This window comes from Carassius auratus, chromosome 31 (genome assembly GCF_003368295.1).
Source record: "Carassius auratus strain Wakin chromosome 31, ASM336829v1, whole genome shotgun sequence".
In the NCBI taxonomy this organism is placed as follows: domain Eukaryota; kingdom Metazoa; phylum Chordata; class Actinopteri; order Cypriniformes; family Cyprinidae; genus Carassius; species Carassius auratus.
The window spans coordinates 2415983-2428673 of NC_039273.1; the positions used below are offsets into that span (position 1 = coordinate 2415983).

The window sequence follows — 12691 nt, forward strand, 5'->3', positions numbered from 1 at the left end:
AGTCATTTAATATTATGCATTTTAGTTCAAGTACATTATTTGATTTTAATAGCTGTTTGTATTTGTACAAATATGTGTTAATCAGAAAAGTAGTGTAGCATACTCACAAGTTTGAAAGTATTAGGATATTTTATTTTATGTTTAATTTTAAACATTGGCAATAATAAGCACTAATATTAGTAATTGAACTTAAATAATGACTGAGCAGCAAATCAGCATTTTTGAAGGATCGTGTGACAGAATGTAATGATGCTGAAAATTCAGAGTAAATCAATTGTATTTTAACATATATTGCAATGAAAACTATTTCTTGAAATGCAAAAAATATATATATATTTTCTAATTAAATAAATTCAGCCTTGTTTGACATAATATAATTATTTCAAAAGCATCATATTCCAGACTTTTGACTGGTAAAGTATATATCAAAATACATCTGATATCACCAGCAAGAACTGTTTTGTAAATGAAAAATAAATAAATTAACAAAAATCGCATTTCAAACTGAATTGTTCCAGTATTTTATGCTTCTTCTTCTTTGTAATTATTATTTTTTGTCTCAGTAGACTCCTTTGCATCCATGTTTAGTGCAATACAGTATTTAATGCATTAGATATTTCAGTGCAATATATTCTCTTCTACAGTAGCAGATAAACATTGATTTGGACAAAATGGACAGGCCACAAAACTCTGACATAAACGATTAATATTCATTGAGACGCTATATCTAGAGATGATGGGAATTCAAATAAAACATTGTGTATTTCAATAATTCAGTAAATGCACACAGGCAACAAAACTAAAAGAATAACACTGCTTTAAAAAATGAGAAATATTTACTGAGATATGATGTGGATTCAAATAAGAATTTTTAGCAAGTTTATAGATAAAAAATGTTTATATTGATTAAATCTGTGGATGAAATATACATGACTGTTTTGTTTCAAGCTCATCGCGCTGTAGTTTATTTTCATAAGGCAGATATGTTTATAATATATAATGTATGATGTATAATATATGTGTACATTTCTCTTTCAGTCATGCTGAGAGTAGCTCGTACCTCACAGAAGTGTTTGTCCTTCTCTTTTCACACTTTGACAGTCAGTTTCTCTAAGATATCTCTCTATTTGCATTTCATAAGAAAAAAAAACACTCTTCTCTGTTCTTCTCATTTGCAATCGCATTGTCTGACACATATCTGGAGTTTGTAGCTAGATTGTGAAACCCGAGTGAAAGAAGAAATAATTGAATATAATTTCAAAGGCTGAATGTTCGGCGTGTTCCTCGATCCACGAGCAGGTAGCAGATAGTGAGGTGAAAACCCGATCCTCTGACTTGTGGCTCTCGATGCGGTTTAGAGGAGACCAGAGGAAGATGAAGGCCACTTTGATGTCTCATTCAGACGTCCGTTTGATGTCACTCCGTTATCCAGGAGCAAAGATGGATCCGCTGGTAAGAATTTGCAAAAGCAGACAACTGATCTTTTGAAGAAGTGCAGCGTTAAAAGGCTTTGTCCCTGCCATATCATAATGGAGACATATTTTCACTTGTTCGCAAATTGGATGTTTCTTCAACTTCTTCAGACATTTTTATATCCAAAGGATTTATATTTTATTAAAACTGACAGATTTTTTGATACATGAAGGACACATGAATCCATCTGGGAAATGTTTTTACTATCACTGCATCTTTTTTTTTTTGCTATGATTTTTATGTATAGATTTTATTTTTTACTTTCCCCCTTCAGACGTTCAGTCTCATCAAATATTCATTATTGCATAAAAAAAGAAGAAGAAGAAAAAAGATGCTGTTGCTTGAAGCTTCTCTTCATAGAGATTAATGCATTCATGAGTGTTGACTTAAGACGTGTGGAAACGCTTAAGGCATGAACCTAATGATGAAATCCCACCTTAAAGAACAATGTAGACATTAAAAAAGCTCTAAAAGTACTTTTCTCACCACATTATTATATTAGTACATCAACTAACTGAAAATCATAAATGTTGACTTGGCAACTGTCATGTCTGTTTTTTTTTTTTCATGTCTTTCATTTAGTTTTTTTTGTTGTTGTCATATTTCCTGTTTGTCATGCATTTCCTTTTCCCTCATGCGATCCTGCCATTGGTTCCTTTGTTCTAAGTGTCTTGTTCTGATTGGTTGGTTGGTTTCAGTCCTGTCTCCTGTGTTTCCATTGGTTTATTGTCTTGATTATTTCAGGTGTTCCTTGTTTGTCATTATTCTCTTTGTGCATGTTGCCCTCATGTTTCATTATCCATTGTCTTGTTTAGTTGTGTACCATCATTGGTGAGTTTGCCATGTCTTGCTAGATTTCTGTTTATTTTGTGTCTGTTCATGTTTGGTATTAAACTGCATTCGGGTTTATTTTTAAAAAATACGAGAGATCATACTAAATGCATGTTATTTTTTATTTAGTACTGTCCTGAGTAAGATATTGTACATAAAAGATATTTGCATATAGTCCACAAAACAAAAAACAAAACAAAAAATGCTGAAATTATTAAAATTAACCTCTTCAAAAGTTTGGGAACCCTTGGTTCTTAGTACTGTGTTCTGTTACCTGATGATCCTCGACTGTCTTTCTGTTTTGTGATGGTTGTGCATGAGTCCCTTGTTTGTTCTGAACAGTTAAACTGAGCAGCGTTCTTCAGAAAAATCTTTAAGCTCCTGCAGATTCTTCAGTTTTCCAGCATATTGAACCCTTTCCAGCAGAGACTTTATGATTTTGAGATGCATCTTATCACACTGAGGACATTTGAGGCACTCAAACACAACTATTTAAAAAAGGTTCAAACGTTCACTGATGCTCCAGAAGGTGTTGTGTTGTGGACTATATGCAAACATCTTTTATGTACAATATCTTACTCAGGACAGTACTAAATAAAAAAATAACATGCATTTAGCATGGTCTCTCTTATTTTGTTAAAATTATTCACATTTTCACAGATTCTCAAGGGGTTCCCAAACTCTTGCATGCAACTGTATAGTGATCTTGTTGCAAACAAAATGGTTATTTTACATTTTTAATTGCATTTTATGTAATGTGCCATCAAAAAAAAAAAAAAGTAGATACTATAAGCATATTTATTTGGCTTCTCATTTATGCACAAGTTGTATTTTTTTTTTGCATGCATGCATCCAATCAAAACAGACCTGCAATCTATTTCTGAGAAGTTTTATGGTAAACAGGATCCAAGTTGTTTTAAAATCTAAAACTATATTATTAAAACGAAATGTACAGTGATATTTAATGATTGTTTGTTTGCATGTAGCAGTTTGTGTGGAGGGTAAATCCTAAGGTAAGAGAATGAGAGCGGAAGGACAGGCCTTGTTCTAAGTCTGACTCTCAAACTGAAATAAGACAAATGAGGAGAGGAGGCTGGAAATCATTGCAATTTATTTTCTCGGGTTTTCTTTCCACTTTTATTGGATGGCAGATCCAATTAATCCCAGGGGAGACTATACGAGAGAAGCTTCAGCCGACACAGAGATGAAGCTTGTTTTATCTCCGATCACGGCAAACTGAAACATTTGTCTCCTGAGCACTCGTCCTCTTCTCTGGTGTGAAACCGCCTCTCCTGTGTTCTTCTGCAGAGCCGGTTTCATCCCCGGTGACAGAATCTGCTTCGACAGACGAAGGCTTTTAAACACTGCTGAAAAATGTCTACACGGCAGGTGTTTGCTGTTTGCTTTCAATTCCCATTAGTCTCTTCAGGTAAGAGTCCTTCCTCCAGTCAGAGACGTCTGTAGATGCTCAAGACTAATGAATATGATGTGCAACTCAAACTGTTGAGAAGGGTGTTTTCAATATAAATAGAAAGCTGTTTTGTGCTTTCCTTGAAATCATAGCTGCTTTAGTTAAAATTGGATAACTTATTTTTCTGGGGTTGCCTCTTAATTACAAAGTACAGTCAAGGACATACCACTAAGAAGCAATGCACCTAAAAGGAGTTTATTTGTAACTTATTTTATAACAATGCACCATTACTTTTAAATGGTTGTCAGTGAAGTTCTGCCCTCAGAATTTTGTGATTGAGTACGTGTAGCATGCTACTTATTACTTTCATTGAAAAATACTTATTTTATCTAGACAGGGAAAATCAGTCCATTTAACTTTAAGTAAAATAAAAAAATCAGTCACTGATAAAACATTATACAATATAATGTTTTGCAATATTTATTTCATCACAATGCTCAGCTACGTTTAAATGGTCATCCATAAATAAAGATGCTTTTTGCTCTCAGATTTGTCTGTAGATAGATAGATAGATAGATAGATAGATAGATAGATGGATAGATGGATAGATAGATAGCTGTGTGTGTATATATATATATGTGTATATATAGAGAGAGAGAGATATAGATAGATTTTTCAGCAAACGACTTTTAATTTTTTAGGATAATATCTGCTAAACATTTATGAAATTTTATGAGTGCCATAACATATAGATAATTTCTAAAGATATGGAGTAAAAGCCTTACAACTATTGTATTTATATTTTTTATGGGGTCGCTTATTTAATAAATGAATTTTATACATATGACAATACTTTTAATACAGTACAATACATGTTAGATCAGAGGGTTTCTTTCTTTCTTTGATAACAGTCATGAAAGCCACTATGAAGAAGACTTTTTTTAAAAGACAGACATGAATGCAACATCAGTTGATTTCTTTGACTCTCACAATGTGAGATATTCCATCACTGTTATTCTGATGCTGATTGTGTGACGTGACCCGTAATCGGGCCTGAATCTCGCGCGGGTTAAAGAGCAGCCAAATTCTTTTTGCCAACCTTGAAAATCAAAAGGAAAGGCCATGTGTCTGTGGAGATTGTAGTTCTGCTGAGGTCCAGCTCTAAAGCCACAGCTTTATAAAGACAGGATGAGCACTTTCCACTGCTGTACGCCGCCTCCGCTCGCTCTGCCTGCTCATCCCAAGGCCAGGCAGTGCAGCCTCTGTATTTGGAGTGAGATCAGAACAAAACTCCCGCTGTTCAGAGAGAGCACGCCACGAAATATTGATGATTCGACAGCTTTAGATCAATGGGACAGAATCGGGTGTGAAGGGGATCGCTGGAGAGCCAGGCAAACTTAATCAAATAATTATTTTCAAAAAATTACTAGCATATCTGGTATCACTTTATATTGTGTCCCTATGCATGGGTACATAGTGTCTACAGCTGTAACATGTGTAAATACACAACTCCACCACTAAACCACCCCATCTCCAACCCCCGAATCCCATTTCCATCCATAAAACTACTCATCTCCACCCCCTGGATCCCATTTCCAACACTAAACCTACCCATGTCCACCTCCTGGATCCCATTTGCACCCCCAAACCTCCCATTTCCAACCATAAACCTACCCATCTCCACTCCACTGGATCCAATTTCCACCCCTAAACCTACCCATCTCCACCCCCCTGGATCCAATTTCCACCCCTAAACCAACCCATCTCCACCCCCCTGGATCCAATTTCCACCCCTAAACCTACCCATCTCCAACTCCTGGATCCCATTTCCACCCCTAAACCTACCCATCTCCAACCCCTGGATCCCATTTCCATCCATAAAACTACTCATCTCCACCCCCTGGATCCCATTTCCAACACTAAACCTACCCATGTCCACCTCCTGGATCCCATTTGCACCCCCAAACCTCCCATTTCCAACCATAAACCTACCCATCTCCACTCCACTGGATCCAATTTCCACCCCTAAACCAACCCATCTCCACCCCCTTGGATCCAATTTCCACCCCTAAACCACCCCATCTCCACCCCCCTGGATCCAATTTCCACCCCTAAACCTACCCATCTCCACCCCCCTGGATCCAATTTCCACCCCTAAACCAACCCATCTCCACCCCCCTGGATCCAATTTCCACCCCTAAACCACCCCATCTCCACCCCCCTGGATCCAATTTCCACCCCTAAACCTACCCATCTCCAACTCCTGGATCCCATTTCCACCCCTAAACCTACCCATCTCCAACCCCTGGATCCCATTTCCACCCCTAAACCTACCCATCTCCACCCCCCTGGATCCAATTTCCACCCCTAAACCTACCCATCTCCAACCCCTGGATCCCATTTCCACACCTAAACCTACCCATCTCCACCCCCCTGGATCCCATTTCCACCTCTAAACCTCCCATTTCCAACCTTAAACCTACCCCCCCCTCCCCCGTATCCCATTTCCACACCTAAACCTACCCATCTCCACCCCCCTGGATCCAATTTCCACACCTAAACCTACCCATCTCCAACCCCTGGATCCCATTTCCACCCCTAAACCTACCCATCTCCAACCCCTGGATCCCATTTCCACACCTAAACCTACCCATCTCCACCCCCCTGGATCCCATTTCCACCCCTAAACCTCCCATTTCCAACCTTAAACCTACCCCCCCTCCCCCGTATCCCATTTCCACACCTAAACCTACCCATCTCCACCCCCCTGGATCCCATTTCCACCTCTAAACCTCCCATTTCCAACCTTAAACCTACCCCCCCTCCCCCGTATCCCATTTCCACACCTAAACCTACCCATCTCCAACCCCTGGATCCCATTTCCACCCCTAAACCTACCCATCTCCAACCCCTGGATCCCATTTCCACCCCTAAACCTACCCATCTCCACCCCCCTGGATCCCATTTCCACCTCTACACCTCCCATTTCCAACCTTAAACCTACCCCCCCTCCCCCGTATCCCATTTCCACACCTAAACCTACCCATCTCCACCCCCTGGATCCCATTTCCACCTCTAAACCTCCCATTTCCAACCTTAAACCTACCCCCCCTCCCCCGTATCCCATTTCCACACCTAAACCTACCCATCTCCACCCCCCTGGATCCAATTTCCACACCTAAACCTACCCATCTCCAACCCCTGGATCCCATTTCCACCCCTATACCTACCCATCTCCACACAGGTATTAGGGACACTTAATATAAAGCGGGTCCGCATTTCTTTACAGTATACACTTTTAATATCCTTGAAAAAAATGTATGTATGAAACTGGAATTATATCTTAAATTAATCTTTATTTTGTGTAAATTGACAAATCAATGCTTAAATTGTTATAATAAATGCAATTAATTTAAATTAAACAAAAAACACTATGTTAGAAAATAGAGAGAAAACATTCAGAACAGCTTAGCAACGCCCTGGCAACATTGGAATTTTGGCAAGATTTTTGTTTAAAGTTTCAAAAAATGTCGCCAAATTTATAATGTATGTATCATATCAATAAGGATTAAATGCATAGTCATAATAAATAAAAATCGAATTGCCCCAGCTACGTTTTAAATAAATTGAAATCAATGTAGCTGATACGGGTGTGAAGGGGATCATTGGAGAGCCAGGCAAACATAACTACTAATAATGCCTTGCAAAGAGTTATTTTCTTATTGAGTATTTTTCCAACAATTATATATTGAATTAAGTATGTTTTCTACATACATCGATGCTTTAGTAGATATAATAGTGATGAATGTGATTAAACTTTGATAAAAAACATATGTCAGAAAAAAACTTTATATTTTAAAAGATAGCTATTATTGTGAGTTGCTATTTAGAGAAAATGTCAAACAACCACAAAGCAATGCATTTGATAATACCTAGAATAGCTTAGCAACAGCATGGCGACATTAGAATTGCCACGTTTTAATTGAAATGGGAGTGAAGGGGATTGCTGAAGTAAGTAAATAAAATAAAACTCATATCTTGAGTATATCAGTAATGCCCAATAAGGCTTCGCAAAAATGAAGTATTTTTTTTTTCAAAATACATTGTTAAACATTCTTAAATTATATGTTCAATTAAGTTTATTCTAAACATAAATTGACCAAAATCTAGTAATGTTTGTTTAAATAACATATAACCATAATGAATACAATGAATTACAGTTGAAGAAAAAATAAATAAAATAAAAAATAACATAAGAAAATCTTTATTGATCGAGTTGTTAGGCCCAATTTCCTTCCTTCTGCAAGCACAAAATCATGCAAAAACTTATGTAATTTATTGCATATGTAAACCCTGTGTATTTTTTCCATGTTTATGTCTGTAAAAGCAGTAAAATGCATTTCCCTGCATATTTTGCTTGTCTCAGACTTGATTTGGCATGCTTCTCTAACCTGGGCCAGGCTAGGCTAAACTGAGTCTAGCCTTGGTCTCGGTGGATTGTTGTTGGAATCAGGAGGGTCTCGCGGTAAACACACGGCTCTCAGCGTGTCCCGATGCTGTGCTTTGAAGCTCTGCTGTGTGATCGCTGGCAGCACTACACACAGCAACCAGACAGGAGTTTATGCTAAATGTGTTTTCCAGTTTAAAATCACTTTGTAGAAGTTGCTGCTGCTTCCCTTGAGTCTCTGCGATCGAGAGCAAATGCTAATGGAAAGTAAGTGATGCAGCAAGATGGTTATGCATTGTATACATGTGGAAGCAACAAAAAGTATGTTTAAGATACTTTTTATGTCTCCGATGGGTCAATCATTTTAGTTTATTAAATTAGGTTTACTGAAATGTATGTATTTGTGTGTTTGTATACATACATACATCTAACTGGTGGATGGTGCACATGATCCAGTAGGTTTTCAACCTTTAGTTAGATCAAATTACCATGTTTTGTTTTATTTTATTATTATTTTTTTATTATTATTGTTATTTCTCTAGTAATAGAAAAAGGTTCTCATGCAATGACTTTTTGAACTTGCATAAGTTGGAGACCACTTTTCTAATGTGATACAAAAACCTATTTTTAGTCTTGTTAAAATGCATAAATGTAAGAGATGTTTTGATGTGAATATTACATTACTTAATAAATGGTCATATCAAAATGTAATTTATGTGCTGAATTGTTGTGAATTTAAAACTTTCACTTATGTAAGAAAAAAAAATTACAAATTTTTTTCATTACTAAATGTTTTTATTTTTGCCAATGTTTTTCGAAATTGTACTTCAATGCTAATTTTGTAACATTTTTGGTATATTTTATATATGTATGTATATATGTGTATATATATATATATATATTAGTAAAATTTAAATATACAATTATAAAAATAAGACCATCAAAATGATAATAAAGACAAAAATATGTTTGAAAAAATAGCATCGCTATTATTTAGAGATATACACGGGGGACTTTGTGCATGACGTCATGAAAAAGAAACAATTTTTGTCATATGCAGCAGGTAGAGGTGAGTTCAGATGGGTGCAATAATAGATTTGTATTAAAATAAGGCCTTTAACCACAATGACTGCTCTATATCGACGGTATCAAATGGCTCTGAAATAAAACTCTTAATTGCTCCAGCATGTTTCCTACAAAACTACAGCATATTCGGCAAACATTTCTCTGAACATCCAGGTATTTTCTGTTAAACCTAGATAGTTTCAGACGTGCTCCTCAGGAGTCTGTGGTTGATCAGCAGCCCTAAATTGAAGAAAGGAAGCATTTTCAGAGGGAAGAGTAAAGCTTAATTGAACTGTTTCACCTTGTGAAATGCACGCGGTTGGGATTGACAGCAGAAGGTCAGGGAGGTTGTGGAAAGTGGATGGAAAGATGAAATACTTTATTAAAACAGTTCCTCTGATTTTTCTATCCCAGGTGGCTTTCTGTTCTGAACTGCAGAACTGAATAGTGGAGAACTAAGGCCAGAAATGGATTCTACACAAGTGCACAGTGTAGACGTCAATACTTGGCCAAGGAATTACATTCTTAACGTGGGCTACAGTGGCGTTTCCTTCAAATATCTGTGCCATTAACCTGTAAGTAAACCATATTATTATTTCTGTGGCTATGAATAATAAAAGTTTTAGCTTACCTAATGCATACTCTGTACATACTGCAAGCGACTCAAAAGAAACATGTATGGAGAATGCTAAAGGTTCAAACAGTGGTGTGCTACATTACGCCATCTTGTTATGTTTCATGTTTGTCCTTTAATTTTTAGGATATACTAAAAGAGTATATGAATATGATATTTTAATCATAAGTACACAAAATATGTACAGACTAAATTGTAGTCAACAATTACACACACACACACACACACACGTAATACATGACACAGAAAGTCGAGACTCAAAGAAAGTTTCCCGCTTGTAATTACAACATTCCCACATGATTTGATGACATCATCACGTACTCTTCATGCATCACAGTTTGAAATTGTGCTTTGGATTAATAAGGAAATGGTTTAATTCCGGTCACTGTGGCAAAAAATAGAATATATGCTAGGTAGTCAGTGAAAAATAATAGAAAAAATAGAATAAATGTATATATTTACATGTCTACTGCACAAATATCATTATAAACACTGTCTCTTTCTTTATTTCTTGTATTATTTTTGTTTTTCTAGTCAGTATTTTGTTGTTTATTCATTAAAACATTATTTTTGTTTTTAGTTTGTAATTTTTTCATTCTTGTTTTTTTTTCATTTATTTCTTAGTTTTCACATTTTCTTTTTCTTTCTTTCTTTCTTTCTTTCTTTCTTTCTTTCTTTCTTTTTTTTCTTTTTTTTGTTCTATTGTCCTTTCTTGCATTCTTAATTTGGTTGTTTTTCAGTTGGTTGTTTGTTATTGTTGTTTTTGTTCTTTCAAACACATTTGTTTCTATTTTTCATTTATGCTTCCTTTTTCATGTAGTTTTTACTTGATTTGTTTGACTTTTGTGTTTTTTTTTTTGTTTTGTTTGTATTTTCAATTAATTTTGTCTATTTATTTTTTCACACATTGGTTTGTATTTTTTCTTTTATTCTTCATTTTAGTTTTTCTTGTTCTTCTCTCTCTCTCTCTCTCTCGGTCGGTGTCTCTCTCTCTCTCTCTCTCTCTCTCTCTCTCTCTCTCTCTCTCGGTCGGTCTCTCTCTCTCTCTCTCTCTCTCTCTCTCTCTCTCGGTCGGTCTCTCTCTCTCTCTCTCTCTCTCTCTCTCTCTCTCTCTCGGTGTAGATAAGGTATGTCTGATGGCCCGAGGGCCCGTCGGGTCCCTGTAGTGGCTGATAAAGGCTCTGTTGGGCTCCAGGCGTCCAGAGATTTAACACTCCATACTTCCGTCATTCAGCACAGATTCCAGCACTATTCCCAGGTCCAGGCCGCACAGCGCCGGGGAAGCGAGAGATTACGGCCATGTGGGAATCCAAGCAAGATTATAGTTCATTTCCAGACAGGTGAAAATGTGCTTACGGTTAGAGAGAGACAGAAAACAAACGACTTCTTCAGCTCCTCTTGTCTGAAGCGGCTTCATTAGAGACGTAAGCCTTCATGAAATGCTAATTCACAGCGTCTCCCTTCAATTTGTTTCCTAGGATCAAGATCCTCTCTGAATATCTGGGGAGCCTGTTAATATTTGAGCAAACGGATGTGTTTGAATTACTTAAAGTCCACAAATCTGCCTGCTCGAGAAGATCTGATTGAAAATGTACTCGGTTTAATTTGGTTATGTTTGCAGGGAGCATTTGCTCAAGAGGAAAGCGCTGTGTGTAGCTCCGATTATGAATTCAAACGAAGTCGAGGGACAAACATTTCATTTTGCTTTCATCTCTGTTTAAAGTGGGTGTCAGGATCAACTCGTGTCACTTCATGACATCTCATGATTTTATTTTATTTTGTCGCTGACATTGGTAGTCCCTGAAGAAAGGCGCACTGTTTACTCTGCAACTCAAGCAGAATAACTTGATTTTCTGTAGTAAATGTTTGTGGAAGTTTGCCTTTGGATTTTGGGGCATTGCTAAGGTAGTTTTTGAGTTTTGGTTATATACACATACACACACACTTCTGATCAATAGTATGAAATACTTAAGATTTGTCAATGTTTTTGAAAGAAGTCACCATGACTGTGTGATCAAAAAAATTAAATAAATAAAATACAAATTTAAAAAAAAACCTGTAAAATTAATTGCTTGGCAGTAAGACATTTGAAACATTGCAAAATATGTCTGATTCAAATAAATAATGTTTTTGAGCTTTCTATTCATCAAAGAATCACAGTTAAAAAAAGAAAAGCAGCTTACCCAAAATTGATGATAATTGAATGATTTCTGAAGATTCATTTGATGCTGAAGACTGGAGTAACGATGCTGACAATTCAGCTTTGCATCACAGGAATAAATTACATTTGAACAGATATTATGATAGAAAACTGTTATTTTAAACTGCAGTAATATTTCACAATATAACTGTTTTTACTGGATTTTTTAAATCAAATAAATGCAGACTTGGTCAAACATCTTACATCTTATATATACTTATATGTATATCCAGTAATGGATAGTGACAAACTTTCTTTAAAAATATCTGCTAAAAAATATGCATGAAATATAATTGTACAGCAGTTAATGCAAAAATCTGCCATCATGCATCTGAACATAATAAACTACAATGCACGAGTGAGTAATAAAACAAAAGAGTGTTATTTTCATCTAACAAACTGAACCTGAGCTCAGCTGAGAAGAGAGCTTCAGCTGAGAGTCAAGAGCCAGAGATCAAACTATTTTAACGCTTAGAAACACATCAGAAAGAAAGGGCAAAATGCCAAGGTCAGCTGACTTAATTTTTCAACTCTTATTGCAGTGAGAGAGGCCTGGTGCAAACGCTGTAGTCAGTATTGGATTCTGTTTTATACTTTTATATTGTCTCTCCTCTTAACGGAATGAATAAT

General features: G+C 36.3%; 1 long non-coding RNA gene across 2 annotated transcripts; it reads left to right on the forward strand.

The window, feature by feature from the left end:
- The first annotated feature begins 1150 nt into the window (after positions 1–1150).
- LOC113051082 (uncharacterized) lies at positions 1151–11796 on the forward strand. Of its 2 annotated transcripts, XR_003276844.1 has the most exons (4): positions 1151–1452; positions 3613–3733; positions 9642–9802; positions 10984–11796. It is a non-coding gene; the product is annotated as an uncharacterized LOC113051082 (long non-coding RNA). The 2 variants fall into 2 exon arrangements; XR_003276843.1 differs by lacking the exon at positions 10984–11796 and having other exon boundaries at positions 9642–10237.
- The last annotated feature ends 895 nt before the right edge of the window (positions 11797–12691 follow it).